This window comes from Hyperolius riggenbachi, chromosome 4 (assembly GCF_040937935.1).
Source record: "Hyperolius riggenbachi isolate aHypRig1 chromosome 4, aHypRig1.pri, whole genome shotgun sequence".
Lineage (NCBI taxonomy): Eukaryota > Metazoa > Chordata > Amphibia > Anura > Hyperoliidae > Hyperolius > Hyperolius riggenbachi.
In genome coordinates, this window is record NC_090649.1 from 77,989,600 (window position 1) to 78,011,388 (window position 21,789).

Below are 21,789 nucleotides of genomic sequence, written 5' to 3' on the forward strand. Positions count from 1 at the left end.
TTGCACTTCCACCTTTGTTGAGTGTAACACACTGTAAGGATTGCTGGCTCATATGATTTGAAATTGCTTACCTTGTGTATTTGAATTCATATAATTACTGTGACACTGATCAGAACAGACTCCATCAGGACTGGGAGTGTCAGACCTTCCTGTCATTCAGATTGTGCAGGTGTGGAAATCAAGCAACAGCTGATTCCACATCTGTGCACCTGAGCCAGCGTGGTCGTACTCTTGCTGGTGCTTTACAGCTGTGCTTGCGCACAAAGGGACTGCGGTCCCAAACTACAAGAAGCGTTGCTGTACGCATTTCGACAACGCGTAAAGTGTGAAACACGGAAGAACATTATACGTGCATAGACTGCACTGTTTGACGTTCAGACTACATGCGCTGCACAGCAGTGCGATAGGCTGTTGCACTGCTGAATGCATTTTTCGGAAAAATACAACACTGACCCTTGGGGGTCAGCAGTGCAAGACACGGCAGCGCAGATGGCATGTGATTGCGTGGGTTCCCAGTTTGCAAGGTCATCCTAGTATGCAAGTGTGAACAAGGCATTAGGCTCAATTTACGCCCCGGAGGTCTGCTGCAGTGTCCACTGTAGATGAATGCCATTCTATTGCATAAATAGCAATACTTCTAGTATGTGGATAAAAAAAAAAATCAGATTTGTTAGGTTCGTGTGTTGCAGAAACGTGAAAACAGACGCATGAACAGGCCCCTTGAAAAACATGCTTCCGCACCACATGTCAGTCAGTCCATCCGCTATAGGAAGTAATCCAGCAGGGGAACTTATGTGAGCCACGCCTTACTGTGATGTCGCTGGGACAGGAAACAAGAATTTATAAATAATAAATAAAAACCTAGCAAGTTCTAAATCTTTCATATGCGTTAGTTTCTTCACTAGTGTGAAGAAACTTTCCGTTTCCCATTGCCCCAATTCTGCAGCATTCTTTGTCCGGTTCAGTTTCGCTGGGCAGAACGGTCCGGAAAATTAGGGCCTGCAGCATTTTTTAGGTCCAGGGAACGGAACGTACGGAACGTATCCGTACCAACGGACGCATGTGAATGGATCCATAGGCTAACATTGGATCCTTTCACATCCATTCCGTTTGTTCCACAAAAAAACGCTAATGTGAACCGGGCCTTAGTTAATGGCCAAACATCACTGTAGCCCAAAAGGTACAATACGAGCCTGTGACTGCCATTTACCCCTTTCTGTTCGTTTTCCGTGCTCCCAGAGTGATAATAAGTGTTTAGCAGATAGAGAGCAGCAGAGAGACTTTGTTACTTCCAATCAGTTACAGATATCCTTCATTACGCAACGCTTGTTTAAATGTTGAAAAGCCCGGACCTCTCTCGGCGGTGCATGGATAGAATTACAGCTCTGATGGATCTGGATTGGCTTCTGACATTGCTCTGTACAAGGAGATGAGATTTTATAGCAAGATGAAACATAGAATTCATTGGAAGCGGCAGCAGCACATACATCTCTTCAGGTTCCACTAGTTTTCACAATGAGACCTCCTGGCTGTTTTTAATGACTTTTTGCCTCGCCGCTGCACAGCACCTCCAGCCGTCATCTTTTCGTTTATTTATTTATTTTTAGCCTGTCTTGGCTTCTCCGGGCACGGCGTCCCCAGCCAAAGCCAAGAGTCTCTAGCATCTTCCAAAGTTGCTACATTTAAAGGGAGTTGTAACATATTAAAAGAAAAAAAAAAGTCCTCCATTTTTTTTCTTTTACCTGGTCTGGGTACCTTTGCTTAACTGCAGGAACTGCGCAGCGCCAGTGGGAGTGTGGGAAGTTTTTAGGGTTTTTTTTTTTTTGCTACAGAAACAAGCTTATCTCAGCGGGCAAATAATGGAAAGCTACCCATTTCAGATAAGATAAGGACACTCTGACCAGGAGGCAATTGAATTCCTTACCCTCCTTTTGAAGAGTTTATGCAGTGGTATAAGCCTTTTGTCTAGGTGATGTTTTCTGTGGAGGAACAGTAAGGCCCCGTTCGCATATAAAATCGCAAAACGCTAGCAGTAGTTTTGTGGGAGTGATACTGGACACTACTGTAGCGTTTTGAGAGAGATCGCGATTAGCGGTTTCTTTACATGCTAATCATGAATCGCCGGCAAAACGCTGCGTATATCGCATTTGCTATTATCGTTAAACGCCCGCGACCGCGGCAGTGAGAACACTGTCATAGCAAATCATGTGCTAAGCAGTTTTAAAAAACGTTTGCGGTGAGCGGGAATCGCGCAATTCCCGCTCAGATGTGAACGGGGCCTAAGCTGTGGCAGTGGGGAGGGGGAAATTAACACTGAGCTGAGTTAAAAGAAAGAAAAAAAAAAGGGGGGGCGAAAGTGATGTCACTTTTGGCATCACAGAGAAACAGTAAAGATGGAAACTAGTAGACATATTATTTTCTTTTTTCTTCATATCACATTTCTCATAAATCTGACAATAAACACTCAAAAAAAAAAAAACAAAAACAAAAAAAAAACAGGATAGGTACGCTAAAGAAGTGATTTCTTATTGGATGATTTTTGTTGTTGTTTCAGTTAAACTAAAATGAGAGGGGTATGGAGTAGGGATGCTAAGGTGTCAAGCTTACCTGCCTGACGTCTTCTTCGTCTGTCCCTGGCGCCTCCCACGATGCGTTCCACGCGGTGGTCACGTGACTCCAAACACTTCCTCCTTCCGGGTTGAAGCAAGAAGTGTTTGTAGTCACGTGATGTGCGTGGACCGCATCGTGGGAGGCGCCAGGGACAGACGAAGAAGATGTTAGACAGGTAAGCTTGACAGCCAGGCAACTGGCATTGTTTATAAGGAAGGGACTGAAGATGACAGCCTCCATACTAGGGATGCTCAAATCCGAATCCGGAAGAAACCTGGATAGTTGCTATCCAGATATCTCTCAGTAAAACTGTGCGGGGAGAGCGGGTGGGAGTTGTGTTTGAGCCTCACCCCTGCAACAAGCATGCAGCCAGCACGGTGTCACACCGGAGTCACAGCATCTGATCTGTTGTACCTTCTGGACCAGTGACTTATAGAGGCAGAGCATCAACATATAAGCCACACAGCTGGTATTAGACAGTGAAGATGGCAGCCTCTATATTCTGCTCCTGTTAGGTTCCCTTTAAAGTGGACCTGACGTCTTGCACAGGACAGAAGGAAAACATAGAGACATGCACCCTGTATGTATTTAGAAAGTATTTATGAGTTAAGCCTGTCTAATTCCCCCTCATTTGTGTCTAATCACAAGTTGTAATTTGATCCCTCAGCTGACTGCCACAGCAGAGAGCTAATTGGTAAACACAAGATGTTAACAATATGTCTGCTTCCATGAAAGCAGGAAGTAGACACACTGCAGATTTATTGCAGGATCTGTATCAGATGTAACAAAGAAATGTTTTTGTCTTTAAGGCTACTTACACACCGAGACGTTGCGTTTTAGGGGACGTTATGGTCGCATAACGTGCCCCTAACGCAACGCATGGTGGTGCGGGAGAGCACGGTAGAGTGAGCCGCGTTAGGCGGCTCTATCCGCATAAGGTCTCCGCATCACGTGGTCCCGCCGGCCAATCAGCGGCCACCAGTGCAGTGAATATTAAGTAGCCATGTGCGCGGCTACTGTAGCGGCATCTCCCCGCCTCCTCCCCGTCCCCCACTGCGCATGTGCAAACAGTGTAACGCAGCTATAGCCGCTCTAACGCCGTAGCATGCTGCACTTTCACTACAACGTGCAGCGTTACATGTAACGCAACGTGGGCAGTGTGAACAGCCCACTTGTGTTACATTGCTGTGCGTTGGGGGAGCGTTACAGGCGCACTAACGTGCGCCTGTAACGACCCTGTGTGGAAGCAGCCTAAAGGTTATTATGATGATGCTTATCTTTAAGAGCAGAGAGGAAGTTTTGAGTTTAGGTCCACTTTACACTGCGGAAATAGCAGCTTGGTTATGAGCCTCCATCAGAAGCAGCCGGTAGCTGCAACCGCATCAAGCGTTTCCCCCGGTCTCCTGGTCCCAGGCAAGCATTTCCCCCGGTCTCCTGGTCCCAGGCAAGCGTTTCCCCCGGTCTCCTGGTCCCAGGCAAGCGTTTCCCCCCGGTCTCCTGGTCCCAGGCAAGCGTTTCCCCCCGGTCTCCTGGTCCCAGGCAAGCGTTTCCCCCCGGTCTCCTGGTCCCAGGCAAGCGTTTCCCCCCGGTCTCCTGGTCCCAGGCAAGCGTTTCCCCCCGGTCTCCTGGTCCCAGGCAAGCGTTTCCCCCCGGTCTCCTGGTCCCAGGCAAGCGTTTCCCCCCGGTCTCCTGGTCCCAGGCAAGCGTTTCCCCCCGGTCTCCTGGTCCCAGGCAAGCGTTTCCCCCCGGTCTCCTGGTCCCAGGCAAGCGTTTCCCCCCGGTCTCCTGGTCCCAGGCAAGCGTTTCCCCCCGGTCTCCTGGTCCCAGGCAAGCGTTTCCCCCCGGTCTCCTGGTCCCAGGCAAACGTTTCCCCCCGGTCTCCTGGTCCCAGGCAAGCGTTTCCCCCCGGTCTCCTGGTCCCAGGCAAGCGTTTCCCCCCGGTCTCCTGGTCCCAGGCAAGTGTTTCCCCCTGGTCTCCTGGTCCCAGGCAAGTGTTTCCCCCCGGTCTCCTGGTCCCAGGCAAGCGTTTCCCCCCGGTCTCCTGGTCCCAGGCACAGTCGGTAAGGCAGCCTTCTTGCACTATTGCACTGCAGCACCTTATTTCTATTCACACACAGGATCGCTGACACAGGTTGTCACTCATTGTACTCACTCTGTGTGCGCTATGTGTGCATTGCATTCTAACATGCTTTTTTGTGGGGTTGCATATGCACACATCCCTGTGCACAGTATGTATTTACTTGTTGTTTTTTTACCTTGTATGGAATGCATTTTGCAGTGATTATATAATTGTCTCACATTTTTATTCACTTATCTATATTAGTGTCATCCTCAATGATTTTTTGATTAATCAGATCACACTGTTCTTGTTTCACAACTTTGTTCCTGACTTGCTGCTGGTCTTTATATAAATTGATGACTTGTATGGATTATTGGCCCATATTCTCCTGTGGGTTAAGATTACTGAGTACACTCAGTTTAAACTGGGAGATTTTAATTACTTGATTCAATTGTATTTTAATCATGGAATTTAACCTCAATAAAATTTGTTTCATATGTTTGCACTACAATGTGTGAATAGTGGGTTACTCTATGCTTTTTTTTTTACCTAGATTTGCTCCTTTTCTAGTGTTTTGTGATTACTCTTGCCTAGTGGCTGGATGGTGTAATGGTTAAGGGCTCTGCCTCTGACACAGGAGACCAGGGTTCAAATCTTGGCTCTGCCTGTTCAGTAAGCCAGCACCTATTCAGTAGGAGACCTTAGGCAAGTCTCCCTAACACTGCTACTGCCTATAGAGCGCATCCTAGTGGCTGCAGCTCTGGCGCTTTGAGTCCGCCAGGAGAAAAGTCTTGTCTTGTCTAGTCAAGCAGGTCTACTAATTTTTTTAATATACATATTTAAGATTTTTTTTCGCTCATTACTTATGGTTATGAAAGCAGGAAGCGCTGTGTCTTTGAGAAGGCAACCACTGGGGGCTGTACGTCTGCAGAGTGACGTTGAACATTTAGATATCACTACTGATCAATTTGAACCTTTAAAATACTCCACCTGCTGCTTTAAGTGGATTCTCCTCATTGTTAGAGACGCCAGGTGCCTCTTAAGCAGCATTTCGGATGCTATCAGACATGATCTTTCGTTCAAACATTAACAAGGTACAGCGTGGCCTGGCATTCTCATTCCAAAGAAGGAATAATTACTTTGTTAGGGTAAAGCCGATAAAGTGACCATGTTGTAAGAAGATGCATAATAAAGTCATCTGTGCAGGAGTTGTCTTGCTAGATACAAGGTGAGATGCAATCACTAGGAGGGGCATTATTATCTCGTCTCTACTATTCAAATCAACCTGTTGGTGGCTGGATAGTGTACTGGATAAGGGCTCTGCCTCTGACACAGGGGATCTGGGTTCAAATCTCAGCTCTTCCTGTTCAGTAAGCCTGCACCTATTCAGCAAGGAGTCCTTGGGCAAGACTCCCTAACACTGCTATTGCCTACTGAGTGTGCCCTAGTGCTGCAGCTCTGGCACTTTGAGTCCGCCAGGAGAAAGCGTAATATAAATGTTATTTGTTTTTATTCAGTTAATTCCTTTAAAACCACATATGGGGACCTGACACTACTCCATAGACCTCAGAAAAATATCTATAATCAGACAGTAGATTCTTCCTGCCAATGTGTAATTTGGGTGTAGTGTTCTCTACCTGTAATGGGCTCTTGGCTATAGTATACAGAGAGACAGACACAGAACATTTATATCGCACTTTTCTCCTGGCTGACACAAAGCGCCAGAGCTGCAGCCACTAGGGCGCGCTCTTTAGGCAGTAGCAGTGTTATGGAGACTTGCCTAAGGTCTCCTGCTGAATAGGTGTTGGCTTACTGAACAGGCAGAGCCAAGATTCGAACCCTGGTCTCCTATGTCAGAGGCAGAGCCCTTATCCAGTCCACTATATAGTACAGACTTTCTCAACCAGGGTTCCTTGAGGACTCTGCAGGGGTTCTTTGGCATTTTATCCCATCGTGGGGGGAAGTATAATATGGGGTACAGTAAAAAGAAGCACTAAATTAAGGTCAGAAAAATAATGAGCACAGTACAATGAGTGGCAGTGCAATAGGAGGTAGTGAAATTAACAGCCTCGCCTACTTTTAAAGTCCATGCCTCTTGAAAAATAAATGCAGGGGCTCCTCAAGATCAAAACATTATTTGCAGGGCTCCTCCAGGGTAAAAAGTTTGAGAAAGGCCGATATAGTACATTAGTTCTAATTGTATCTTAAAGAGGCCCTGTAGTGACATAAAGTGGAATGCAGTGAATTACCCAGGATACCCACTTTTGCAGAAATGTTCCTGGTTTCAGCATCAGAAACACTTCCTATAGCTGCATATTGGGAGGCATCTTGCACAGTCTACCGTGCACGTTCATGGACATGAGCGCGGACACAGGGATCCAGAGGACCCCAGCGCTGGATCGGTGGTCTCCAGGAGGATGTACAAAGCCTCTCATCAGCTTGGCACCCTGCGTTGGCCACATAGCACCTGAGTAAGCCGCCGCTATAGCAGCAATGCAATAGTTTGCGGCCCACGCACGGGTAAGTTGGGGTTTGATTGCCACACCCTGAATTACTTCTTCCTTCAAGTCGCTGTGACTCGGAGGGGGGATAGTATTTAACGCCGCCGGATATCTCAGCGTCAGCAGAATGAGCCATCACTCGTCTCCCCCTGCGCCCAGCTCACCAACGGCGTACAAACACGTATACCTCTGGAGGATCTATAGAGGACTTTCTCTCCTTTTAAAGTCGTAGTTTTGCTTCAAAATCACATGTAATAAATATATCAGGATATGTTGGCATAAAATTCAAACAGTACCAATAACTACTGTTTTAACCATTATATAATCTTCTCAGAAGAGAAAGTCTCTACTAGAAGCGCTCAGGCATAACTGCTCAGACTGTGATTAAGCTGCTCCTTTTACTGCCCGATGAAGCAGGTGGTAGCCTGTGAAACGCATTGCAAAACATTTTAGAGAACTTTTTGATTAAAGAAATTATTTTCAGTGAAATACAGACTGTCCAGTCTACTTTGGAAGCAGTAAGTCCACCATTACCTCCCTTTTTAAATGGTTTTTAATTATTTTAGCCTTATCTGGCGCCTCTGTTTTAAAATTGTCTATTTTCTGAGTGTTAACTGAATCTTCAAAACAATTGATCGAAGAATCCAACCTGTAAGTCTCCAGAGCTCTGCCTTCTATCTGTGGCTAACGTCAGTCTGCATAATTAGGATATACCCAGAGAGAAACACACATTTTCCCCATTAACTGTATAGTTCTGCCGTGGAGAGAGTTCAGACAGCACGCTCCCTGTACTAAGTGAAGGTGTAATGTGATCTGAATGGCGGTTCCTCCGCACAGAATTCCTGGCCGAGGAGGAAACAGAATATTCTATGTGACGCGGCTGAAGTGAGTCTTTAACTAGAATCTGAGCTGTGTGGTCATCTGCTAAATATTTTATACGGGGATTTATGCGGTGCTGGTGGCAGGAATGGAATCTGTGTGCGCCGTGCTGTTACGGAGGGGCTGCTGCGCACTCTCATAGATCTGTGTCTGGATTCCATACAGCCCTGGGCACAGACGTAGCATCGGGCTGCCTGTGCTTAAGGGTGACTATTATGTAAGTACGTGTTTCCTTAATATGGCTTTCCTGGGGTAGCTTTGTGTTGCTTGTACATATTTACCTGCTTGCTGTACCGTATCTGCATTATTGCCTTGTATATGGTTATCTTAGAGTAACTGGATAAGCCAGATAGAGATTTCATCAAGGTTGTGTGAGTTTTATTAAGTGGCACTGAGTAAGGGGAGCAGTCAAGTGTGATCACTGCAGAATGTTAAGCACAAAGCAGAACCTGTATAGGTGATGAACATATAGGGCAGCTGTAATATACATATGTAGAAACAGTTTAAATGTAAACATTTAAATGCACTGATAATGCTATATTTGTATCAAAATCAATGTTTCCGTTTTTGGTTATTTTTCATTTTATATCTGTTTGTGTGTCTGTTACATGTATTTTGCTTAGTTCCTGCCTGAACGAGGTAGGGTTTCTAGGGGCCCGGCGTGTAACGCGTAGCGCTTGAGTTTGGCGTGGCTATAGCAGCAATTCTATTGTCCGGGCCCCACATACGGGTAATTCGGGCATCCGGTGATTGCTGGACCCCAAATTACTTCTCCCTCTGAGTTTCTGCGAGTTGGAGGGGGAATAGTAATTAACACCGTCAGCCACCATTTGACTCACCCTGCGCCAAAGTGACTGGGCGGGAAACTACTAGTGACCTCTGTTGAGTTTTGTGGCTATGATATGAAGACTGGTAGACCAATCAGGAGACTCTAATGTTTCTCTTTCTGTACAGAAAGGAAAAAACTTTTTGCTCTATCTGTTACTCTTGAAAAGGTTTGGCCGCTTCCTGTCAGACAGGAAGTACGGTAAATTCTCAGGATAGGAAAAAAAGAATAAAAAGAGGTTCTGATCCCATCATGACATTTTTCAAAACTAAGCTAAGCAAGTCACTTTTTTCATAGAATGGATGTACTGTACTTTAACCAATTCATGCCATACACTGAAGAGGCCACATGCGTTTCGGCAGAATGAACGATTATTAAACGTCCTATTTGCATTACGTAGTGCACAAATAGGACGTATACAGGGGTTGGACAAAATAATGGAAACACCTTGAAAATCAAAAAAATATATTTTAATATGGTGTAGGTCCACCTTTTGTGGCAATTACAGCCTCAATTCTCTGAGGTATTGATTCATAAAAATTGTGAATTGTTTCCAAAGGAATTTTAGCCCATTCTTTAGCTAAAACACCCTCCAGTTCTTTTAGAGACGATGGCGACGGAAATCGACTTCTTACTTGAATCTCTAAAAACGTCCATAAATGCTCAATAATGTTGAGGTCTGGGGATTGTGGTGGCCAGATGAGATGCTCAACTTCATTAGAATGTTCCTCGTGCCATTCTTTAACAATTCTAGCTGTATGGATTGGGGCATTATCTTGAAAGATGGCATTCCCCTCCGGAAACAGTTATTGAACCATAGGATGAACTTGGTCGGCCAAAATTCCTAAATAGTCTTGGCTGTTAATTCTTCCATGAAGGGAAATCCGCAAGAAATGGCACCCTAGATCATCAGGGAACCCCGCCATGTTTTACGGTTGGGAAAAGGCAGTCTGGATGAAATGCTTCTTTCGGCTGTCTCCACATGTACACTCGGCCGGAGGTCGGAAATAAGGTAAACGATGGTTCGTCAGAGAAAATAACATTTTTCCACTGCTCGAGGGACCAATTCTGGTGGTTTCCACACCACTCTAAATGCTTTGAAACATTTGTCTTTGAGAGCAGAGGTTTTCTAATTGCAGTGCTTCCGTGGAATCCAGATTTGTGCAGCTCCCGATGAACAGTTTTGTGGAAACTGGGTTCTGTAGGTGTTCATTCAGCTCTGCAGTGATTTTAGGAGCCGTGGTTTTGTAAGCTTTTCTATGAATTCGATTTAGAGTCCGACGGTCTCTCTCAGACAACGTCGACTTTCGGCCACAACTGTGCTTTGCTAAAGACGTTTTTCCTTCTCTTTCAAAGGCAGTCATTACTTTTGAGACAGTACCTCTGGAAATGCCAAGCATTCGGGCAGTTTCTGTTACAGTAGCACCTGCCATACAAGCACCAACAATTTGGCCTCTTTGAAAGTCTGAGAGATCTGCCCTTTTTATAAATTATAACCAACTTTGGTTTAAATATCTGTAAAAAAAACCAATTATTTTAATTAAACATATCAAATAATAAAAAAATTAACATATGGCAAGTTTTGATTGCTTAAAACATGTTCAAAGTTTATGATGCCAAAATGTTAGGTGTTTCCATTATTTTGTCCAACATCTGTATATACGCCCATTTTGGAGAAAGTTGTTTTAAAGGACATGTATAGTATTTTTTAGCTTACTTCTTTTATTCTACACATGAAACTGATCCAACCTATGATCATAGCCAGCAAATCGGAGCCTTGCAAATCTGTCACCTGATCAAACTGATCACATGCTTCTCCAGGTGTACTAATACACATGAGCAACACTACTTATATTAACAATGAGCAAAATAATTCCCTTGACACACTAATGTGCATTGATTCATGAAAGGAATTACATTCACCCAAAGTCCACTATCTGCTGGTTAATTAATCAGTTTTTTAGTAATTGATCAGTTGCTGGGTTGGGTGAGCGCAAGGCCCATAAACATGCTAGATTAAAGTCGGCTGAGGCAGATGATAATGACTGCTTCTGCTGATAATCCAGCATGTGTACTGCAGCCCCCCACTCGGCCAATCATCTGCTCTCCCTTATGTTCCTTTGGATAATCTGAGTTGGAGAAGGGTCAGAGAAGGTAGCAGCTGGGCCCATGGACACCCACTAGGCCCTAAGCACCTGCCTAGGTATCTTTGTGGGTAATCCTGCTCTGAACTACTACTGACAGTGTGTTGCACCTGTCACATCCATCCCTGAGAAGGACAACTGCTTAGGTGGACATGATAGGAAGATCCCAGGACCACATGCTAGTACAAGTAACTATTGTAGGAGCTGCCAGTGCCACTTGACACGAGTTGCAAATAGAGTTCAAATTCAGCATAGCGAATTCGGAACTCCTGAATACTCCCGATTACCGCTGTTCAGCACCAAACAAGCGGATAGGGTCCTCCTCCTGACTGTCCACTTGTTCAGTGCTGGAAAGCATTAATCTTCAGTATTTGCATGTTCCTAATTGGCTATGCCATCCCTGAACACCAGCACTAGTTACAGTGCTTTAATATCGCTCTGTACTGTAATAAATAAGCTTGTGCGTAACATTTTTCACTCGGTTTTCAACTGATCATCATTTTCTTGCTGATCTCAAATTAAGCTGTAATTAATTAATCAAGATGTAATTAACTGCCAGGTAATTCACTCAAGTAAATATATTGCTAAAAAGCTTTCCTTCGGATGCCTCATGAGGGATGAGCCCAGTCCGTCCTGCAGAAATGTACATAGATCATTATCAGAGCAAATATATCATTAGAATTCATTATACAGCCTCATGCAGTAGCATTAGATGCGATGATCTACAAGTGCTGCCATTCTGCGCTCTCCCTAATTACACAGCTAAGCTGATCCAATCACACTTCATCCATGCAATTTCACTGCCTCTGAGCCCTCCAATATGCTACAGGCCACTCTGTAGCCACTTCCTGTTCAGCACTTCTCATGAGCTGCAGCTCACCACCTGTTTCCTTAAGACACTCCCTCTCCTGTCCCAACAGAACTCCACTATTGTGTGGGAAAAAAGTTCATTATGTACAGGTTTAGTTGGAATGTTCTGTAGGGCTGGAACCCACTAGATTGCTTTTTTTGAGCTTTAAGTGAGCGCTTTAGATCGCTAGCGATTTCCTTAAACGCTCTGCCAGTATAATTAAATGTAACAAATTCTACAGTAGCGATTGCGATTAGCAAAACCGCAATCGCAGAACATGCGGCATTTTGGTAGCGTTGCACTTGAATGTAAAGTATATAGGTAAGCGCTGGAAAATCGCTCATGAAACGCTACACACAGCGATTTGTGTGCGATTTTAAATTACTGCACACTGTAAAAAAAAATTATAATCATTTGAAAGGATCAATCAGAATTAAAATCACTAATCGCAAATTGCTATGACTTTCACTGGCAAAAAGCTTACACCTTTTAAAATCGCCACCAAAATCGCCGGAAAACGCTCATGAAATCACTTACAAAACGCTAATTAAAAACGCTAGCGATTGTGATAGCGCTTTGCTATTTGTAGTGGGGTCCATGCCTTAGGGTGCATACACACATGCAATTTTGATTGGCCAATCACTGACCAATTTTACCACCTCAATGTAGTATGAGGGCAAATAGACATTGCATACTATAAACAGATTGCATAGGTAAGGTCTCACACTACGTAAACGTGGTACAATTGGTTAGTGATTGGCCAATAAAAATTGCATGTGTGTATGCACCCTAAATCTTGCTGATATTAAAGGCCTGTACACACACTAAATTAAAGTCGGCTGAGGCAGCTGATAAGGACCACTCTGCCCATAATCCAGCGTGTGTACAGCAGCCTGAGATCAGTCAAGCGGATCAATTTGGCTGAGCAAGCCCTGATAGCTTTTGTTCATCCCACTCACCTTGCCCACCCCATGACAGCACATCTACGCCACTCTGTTGGCCCTCTGCCCCCCCCCACATTGCAACAGAATACGTTGTTAGCCTGCAGGCTAACTACACATCTCTACAGCCTCAGCCCAGCAATGTTGCCTGAGGGTCTGGGTCCTGATCTTCTTCCGGTGACATCCATCTAGTGAGTGTTCAGGTCTTTAAAGATTCATAGATTTAAAAGATGTATAGGGAGTGAGGTATAATATTCACCTTCAGTTTTGATTGGACAATGATTGGCTAATTTTACTTCCACACCCCCATCTCCGCCCAGCTAGTGATGCAGCTCTCTCTTGGGAAGGTGGGCGAGGGAACTGTTCCATTGGCTGGATGGAGATGGGAGGCGGAAAATCTTGCCTACTTCCTCCTTTTACAATGAAGCAGTGAGGATTTTTAATAGGACTCCAACATATCTGACAGGGTAAAATCTAGATTACCTTTGTAGAAGTGTGCTGCCTCTGCTCGTTTTCCTCCGGGTCACCCCCTTCCCTGTTCCCGTAGCTCCCATGCCACCCAGAAGTTCTCTGAGTAATGCTTAGCTACTCTGAAGTACGCAGGCACAAGTTTCGAGCTGTACCTGCGCGGTGAAAGACAGCGCTTTTTACCGAAAGCCCTTAGTACCTATGTTCGCAAGCAGAATGAAACTTGTGTCTATGCAATTCCAGTCTCTAGGAGCAACTTTGGGTTTCCATGTGAAGGAAGCTATAGTCTGACTGGGTCCTAACTGGAGAATTACTGTCAGTTGCATAGATGAATATTAACTCTTTAAGGCAGACCAAAAAAAAGCAACACAGCATCTTTATTTGTGTGCTAGGCAATTTACAAACATGTCACGTGTCACTTTAGCTTCCCTTTAGGCTACTTACACACCAGGACGTTGCGTTTAGGGGACGTTATAGGGCACATAACGTGCCCCTAACGCAACGCCTGGTGGTGTTGGAGCAGGACGCTACCAAGAGCCGCGTTACAAGCAGCTCTTGGTGCGCCTGCTCTGTCGGAGGCGCTGCGGAGACCACGTGAGCGGAGCTCTCCGCATCATGTGGTCCCGCCAGCCAATCAGCGGCCGCTCCAAAGAGTAAACACTGCAAGTGCAGTGAATGCCAAGTAGCCATGTGCCTGGCTACGTAGCGGCCTCTCCCCGGCTCCTCTCCACCCCTAAAATTAAAAAAAAACACCCGTACTGAGCATGTGCAAACAGTCTAACGCGGCTTAGCCGTGTATAAAGTACTACATGAAGCGTTACTGTGTAACGCAAAGTGGGCACTGTGAACAGCCCATTGATTTTCATTACTGTGCGGTGGGCTGCGTTACAGGCTGCTCTAACGTGCACCTGTAACGTCCCACTGTGAAAGCAGCCTAAAGGGTCAGTCGGCTTGGCCTATTGGGTGCTAATCAACCCATATATGGCCAGCTTTAAAGGGTTTGGAAAGCTATTACTATGGCTTCCTGGAGGCATGTTTAGTACACTTTAAGTTAAAAATAAAACGAAACATCCTAGCTCTCTATTATAGTATATTTTAATAGCAAAGGTATTTTTCCTTTAGCCAGCGTGGGTTCATTGGTCTTTTAATACCTAATAATAGAAGATAACAGAACTAAGCCGATCAGTACAAATATTTGAATGCTCTTCCCATTTATTTTCTTTTGATAGTTTTCCTTTCTGCTATGTTGGTGTATTCCACTTGATTATCTGTGAAGAGCAGACAGACAGCTCTCAGTGCCTGTATTTACTGTACACCCCATTATCTTCCGTGAAATGTCAGGGGACTTAGCCCTGGAGAACGCACGCACGCACGTGCTTTGCATAACGCAAACCTGGAAATATTTTATATTCAAAGGCATTCCAAACGCTGAAATAATCGCTCAGAATAATCCCCTAAAACCACTGCATGAATGCACTCGAAAGAATTTAAAATTTAAATTTCATTTCTCCGAACATTGATATTTTAAAGTAGGTTGTGCTGCAAAGTTGTATAATGGAGACAGAGAAGATGTTGAATGTCTTGCATTTTTAAGGAAACCTGTTACAGACTGAACCGCTATGTTCCGGCAACACTGCTAAAAGGAGTAACCGGGAAAGTGTCACTGAACTGAATAAGTACAACATTTACATCCTAATTTATACAGCTTTGTCCTTCAAAAGTGATCAATCACAAAAGTAGTATCTTTATTATTATTATTGTGCATTTTTATACTGCTGACATTGTCCACAGCTCTTTAGAGATAGTCCATACTCTTGTCACCAAGGAGCTCACAATCTATTCCCTTCCCTACACAGTCATAATCTAGTGGTCAAATGCAGTTTTTTTAGGAGAAGCAATCAAAGTTAAGCTAAACTGGCAAAAAATATAAGGCTGGTTTCACATCTGCAACCAGCGTCTTCAGTGCAGTGCAATTAGGTATCGCACTGCAATGCACCGCAAAAAACAAGCTTCATAGACACCTGCGTTAATTAGCATTAATGTAATTCTTGGCACCAAAACCAGAAGCGTAGCTAGGGTTTTAAGCGTCCGGAGACAGAGATAGTTTTTGCGCCCTCCTCCCCCCCCCCCCCCCCCTCCCCTTGGACAAAATGGGAGAAACCATACATTAGAATGTGGTCATAGTCATTGGTGGAGTGAAATGTTATTAAAATAGCAATTTGCACCCCGTTGCCCTTTCAGAAAGCCAGGTGTGCCCCCCTGTTCCCCCCGTTTAGATAGCCAGATGTGACCCCCTTTAAATAACCTTTTTCTGCTGCTAACGCTTCTGCACTCCTCTGCAGATAGAGGGAGAGAAGCAGAGGCACTTTGGGCAGCCAGCGAGCAACGTTTCATAGATGTAGAGATGCAACGGCCGTGCTGAGCGCTCTCACAGTGCTGTGCCCAGGGACATATGTCCCCCCCTTGCCCACCCATAGCTACCCCTCTGACCAAAACAAACCATAAACGAGGCTCTCTACTGCTCACTTCCTGTGGCGGAAATAAGTATTGCAAGAAAGAATTTGAAAAACATTGAAAAGAAAATTGGCGTCCATGCATGAGCACTGCAACGCTGATGCCAAGCAGTTTAAAATATCTGTGTCACCACTGATTTACATGACATGACGGTCAAGGTATGTCACCGCAGATGCTGTCCCATAATGCACTGCTGACCTAGCGTCAAATCAGATACTTCCGGCGCATCGTACCACATCCAGTATTAAATGTCCCATAGACTTTCAGACTTCCATTGCTTTAGCGTAACCCTGCATTAAAATTGGGTAATGCAACGCAATGAAAATGCACTAGTGTGAAAAGGGCCTCAAAGTAATGTTTGTTACACACTATGCAATTTGCCATCAGATTTTGGGTCGAGTCAATAATTTCCAGCAGGCCTGATCTGATTTCCGATCGTGTTTCTGTGATCGGAAAACAATCACAAATCAGATCTGATTTGTTGGAAAATATAATTTCGACCCGCCTATCTGAAGGGGAAATTGCATTGTGTGTACCAGGCATTGCTTATCTCATTAGTGGGAAGCCTCTGAATAGTCCAGAGACTTCCCAGATCCTTCTTCAGCCCAGTGATCCAGTGCTGGATTCCTCTACACCTATTCCACCTGGTGTATCAAATATGTTTCTTCTGGCCAATATAGGTGTGACTGATCACATCTGCACTGGGCATGCCTGAGTATGGTCCGGGCATGCCCATTAGAGGGAAGCGCTTGTGAATGAAACAAAAAAACTGTGCACGGCTGCTTTCTTCTACTGGGCATGCACTGACTACACTTACACATGCCTACTGCAGATGCACTCGTGCATGGCTATGCTTACAGGCAGTAGATAAAAAGAGGCCCAGCAGTAGATCGGTTTCCTGGAAAAGGATCCAAAGTTTCCCACTAATGATGTAGGTATGTCTCTTTTGTAGCTTATCAGGATTTCTTTAACTTATCTGTCTGTTTTGGGATGTGGAACAAAACTGGACTTCCTGTAGAAAATGTCAGCAAACACAGGTAGAACAAAGAAACTGATATTTCCCAAACGGTCTATCTAGGCAGCTTGCTCACCAAGTTCCCAGGAATGAATCTGATATTCAGATGTTTGTTTAATGTTTCAAGAGATTTGTAAAGCCCAAGTCCAGGCAAAATTTGTATTATACAGTTGCCCAGTTATAAAAATCTGCATGAGTACTCTGCAAGGGTTCCTTGGCATGTATCCATATCGTGGGGGTTGGGAGAAGTATGATAGAAAGCACACTATAATGGGGCTACTGTAGAAAGAAGCATTACATTCACAACAATAATGAGCATTATAATAAAAAGTCACTAGGATAAGGAGACAGTATAAGGAGTGGTAGTGTAATAGGGGGTAATGATATAAACAGCCACACCAGCTTATAAAGACCATGCCACTTGCAAAATACAATTCAGGTGTTCCTCGAGATCCAAAAATTACTCGCAGGGGTTCCTTGAGATCCGAAAAGTATTTGCAGGGTTCCTCCTGGGTAAAAAGGTTGAGAAAGGCTGCTCTAACCCATACGTGAGGAGTGTGGTGCTACTACAACACAGGGATTGAAAACCTTTTAAAAAGATATGATACATGCTTAACCATTTAAGCTTCTGGGTATTTTTCACCTTATGAATGAGAGGTATGTGGCTGTCTGTGGGTAGTACATTTTGCTAAGAATTTTTTAATTCTAAATGCGTTTTAATGGGAAAAAAACAAAAAAAATCGAAAAAAAAAATCATTATTTCTCAGTTTTCAGCCATTATAAATTTAAAATTTAACATTTTCCTGTGTATAAAACAAACACATTTTATTTGCCCAGTTGTCCCGATTATTAAACCGTTTAAATTATGTCCCTATCACAATGTATGGCGACAATATATTATTTTGAAATATAGGTGTTATTTTTCTGGATTTTTTTTTTCCTTTGCTCTGGCCATAATTACAAGCCCCTATATAATTAAAATTCATTTTCCCCCATAAAATATAGATTAAAAAAAGATGAGTCCCTAAGGCAACTATTTATTTATTTATTTAAGCTGATTTTTTTTACAATGGTTTTTTTTGGGGGGGGGGGGGGGGGTAGGGGTGTGTTGGAAGTGTAATTTTATTAATTTTATTAATAGTGTGTATGTACTTGTATATGTATGTGCTTTGTATGTGTAATATACTTTTTGGCCACAAGATGGCGCTAGTGAACACTCTACCGTATAGGAAGTGATCACTTTTTTTTTTACACTTTATTAAACTGTGACAGCTTCCTGTTTTTATGAATGGACGCGGCCGCTGTTTGCGGTGGCGTCCATTCACTCCAGGCAGTGCGATTGGGTAGAGGACCTCGGTCCTCTTTCCCAATCACTCAGCACGGGATCCTGACGGAAACGGCGGCGGTGGCGGCAGAGCTGCGGCGGGAACGCGCGACGTATTAAAACGTCATGTTGCCATTAACAGGCAAAAGCATGACGTTTTAATACGTTAGATTGCCGTTAAATGGTTAACATTCATATTAAAAAAATGTTATTCCCTAATGTCTGTAGGTGTCATTTTACTATTTGGCCACAAGATGTCCTCGTGCAGTACTTCCTTAAAGCGTACAATAAGTACGCTACATAGGAAGCAATGCGTTACATTGTAACTAGGGAAGTGACGCAGGCATTTCATTGATGCCTGCATCACGGTGGCCTAGAGGGGAGATAAATGAATGGGAACAATGTTCCCATTCTAATGATCCGCGAAGGAAGCGGTGGAAACAAGTGAGTGGGAGGCAGCGTGGCGACACCGATTGAGAATGATCACTGTTTTTGAACAAAAACAGTGATCATTCTCCACGGACAAAGGACTTTTGTCCCATGCCACCAATCCCCCCTGTTGCCGGCAACATCTCATTCGAGGGCTTCTGCCTACATGATCGCGCGCACAGCCCCTAGAACTGCAGGACGTGACTATCTCATTCCTGCAGCTGTAGTGGCTGCTACTGCGGACGTGAAGCTCACGTCCCACCGGCAGTAATGCTTAAATAAAGGAGGTGATTATATGGAGAAATATTCAGAAAATAGTGTGTCTATAATAAAATAAATAAAATGTTTCCTTAACTGATTAATTGAAAGTGGCTGTTATTTCCATACAAACCTTGTGTATACAGGGGCGTAGCAATAGGGGTTGCAGAGGTTGTGACCGCATCGGTGCCCTTGGGCCAGAGGGGCCCCGAAGGGCCCTCCCTCAAATACAGTATTAGCTCTCTATTGGTCCTGTGCTCATAATAATCACTTCTATAGATGCTTTGAATAGTGGTAATAACAAACTGCTCCCCATCCCCTTCTTGCACCTCTGACACTGTAGTTACCTTTGGCAGGTTTTGGTGCACCGTATCAATTGTTATGCATAGAGTGCTTGGGGGGCCCCATTGTTAAATTTGTGTCGGGGCCCACAGCTCCTTAGCTACGCCATTGTGTGTATATATGTATATTCTAAGCACTACACTCCAGAGCTTATGCGGGGTGGCCCTTTAATCACCTAAATTGTGCGCTGTACCTGGAATTTGCAGCTGAGTTCAGAGGCGTACGGCACTTTACAGCTTACATGTAAGTAGCTAATGACATGCGACAGCAGATGTGAATATTAAATTCTGAAAACGTCCTTAAAAATCAGCATCACCAAATCTCCCGTTTCTGCTCAGAATATCTGTCTATTGTGCTCTGGTTATTAATTTTTTATCTCGCCGTAGCAAATGTGCTTTCCGTGCACAGCGCGTCTCATTAACAGATCTGGCGACAGAAATTCTGAATTCCAAATGTAACGGAGTGGCAGAAATTGTCTCCTCCAGCTCCCAAGGCTGTGTCTAAACCTAACACAGCTCTGTCTAGTAAAGCGTTATATTTTTAAACTTGATTCCAGATGAAACTATTGAGAAACGGCCTGTGAAAAAGACTTTTCTCCAACTTCAAACTTTAAGTTCTCTGGTTTCCCCCTTCACTGCTATCGTACAAGCTATTCATTATTAGGGACACAGAGGCACTGAGCTTTGCACCAGACCTATTTGAGTTTTATGTTCCGTTTTTATTGCCTGATGAAGCGGGAGATGCCCGTGAAACGTGTTGCACTTTTTGGAGTATATAAATATATTTTTGTTGTTTTGAATATACGCAACACTCATGTGTGTCTGCTTGGAGGAGGTAAGTCCACCTCTGCCTCTCATTTTAAACGTTTTAGAATATTGTATCCTTTTGGCGCCTCTGTCTGCTTATACAGACAATTATTAGGGAGGGCTGCAGGAGGATATTCTGGTCTATCTACAAAGCATGGTGAAGGCCTCCATACACTATGCAATTTTTTAAATCTCAATTGTATAACCGCCCTAGCGGTATTATTAATTCTGGATTTTAGGGTCTAAAAGTAATACAATTTTTTCACACGACCCTAAAAGTAGGGGGGAAAAAATTATGATCTGCAGCAGACCCTGCACTTTATTCAACTCCCCTAGATCCAGTGCTGCAATTTTCCATCCGTCCTTTAGGTGGCGCTGGACCCCTATAATGAAATTGCCGTGACAACAAACGACGATCTCACACGAGGGATCGAGAGCCTCCGAAGACTAAATGAAGAATGGATGCCAGCGTGTGGATCCCAGGGGAGGTGAGCTACAAACACCCACTGCGCACAGGCTCTGCATAAACCCCACGGTGGCTAACATGAGTCAAGCTCGGGGTTACTGCTTTGCGCTGTGGAATTCCGATCCGAGCTTGACTCGGGGTTACCACTAAGGGGGTTAACAGTTTTATAAGCCAGGTACGTCACTACAAATCATATAAAACTTTGCTTGGACCAGCAGTGCTCTCACTACTCCCTCTTGTGGTGGGCTGTCTCAATATATGGTGGCACCAAAGTATGGCCTTCAGGGAACAAAATGTTGACCTCATAAATTTGGTCATAGTTCCCTATCTATGGTGGGGTGCCCAAGTTGGATCCATGGTTCCCAGACATTTATGACCTTATCCCCTGAGGGAACTTATTATTTTCTTGTTTACCAGGAAAGTATTCACCCAAGCCTTGATTTCCCCTATGTTTACTGAGGCCTTCTTCCTGTTCCCGGCTATTGTTATTTTTGCAGCTAAGAAGAAGAACGAGGCCAGTGTGTTTTGTGACTCCGTTAGAGATTCGGTTTCCTTGTGGAGAAATGCTTGCCAGGGATCCTTATGGCTAATCTGGTGAAAGCAATCCTGAAAAGGCAAAAACGTATTAGGCCTGTGGTCCACTAGAACACTTTAATTTGCGCTTTGGTATCGCTGCAAAAAAGTGCTATGCTGGTGAAAGTCGATGGCAGTGAACCCACAGGACTAAGATTTAGCCAAATTGCTGTTCCTACAGCATTTTTGGAATGATTGGACTCCAAATCTGATAAATCGCTTTTGAATTTAAACTATTTGCCAGGACCCCCGAGGCCTGGCGTTTGACATGTAGCTCAGCCCCTTAGCAGCAGAGGTCATGGGTGCTTCTCTGTTGGAAATAGCAAAGGACCTATGACCTCTTTTGCTAAGGGCGGGGCTGCACGCTGGAAGGTGGCGTAAATTAACCTTGGGAGACCTGTTATTTATTTAAAACTTTATTGACACAGGTTTCCAAGAAAACAAAAAAGCAAAATGAAAGCGCTGCACAATCACCAGCAATATATTTTACAGCGCTTTCAAATGCTGCCAAAAATGCATCGGGGATTGCTGCACAAAGCGATTGCACAATTGCAAGCGCAGGAGAGATCAATCTCCAGTTTGCCCCAGGCCTAAAAGTTACCTCATGAGTGAGAATTGCCTGGATAGTGTTAAATAGGCTTCTTCTAGTTGGTAGTGCAGCCGTGAACGAGCGCATCCACAATGGGCATGCTTGCGGAAGGTCCTTGCATATGCCCAGCAAAGAGAAGCGTTTGTGCAGAGCTTGGAAAAAGAATGTGTTTTTTTAAACTATTTTGCCAGTTAG

General features: G+C 44.3%; 1 protein-coding gene across 7 annotated transcripts in view; it reads left to right on the top strand.

The window, feature by feature from the left end:
* Positions 1–21,789, top strand: part of KLHL29 (kelch like family member 29) — a 1,379,660-nt gene that overhangs the window by 609,542 nt on the left and 748,329 nt on the right. Inside the window, exon 1 of one of the 7 annotated variants that reach the window (XM_068280226.1) lies at positions 8,185–8,266. The exons of the other annotated variants lie outside the window; for them this stretch is intronic. The gene's annotated coding sequence lies outside the window, so the exon portion shown is untranslated. Of the gene's footprint in view, positions 1–8,184; positions 8,267–21,789 lie in introns of those variants that run through there. 7 annotated transcript variants of the gene reach the window in all.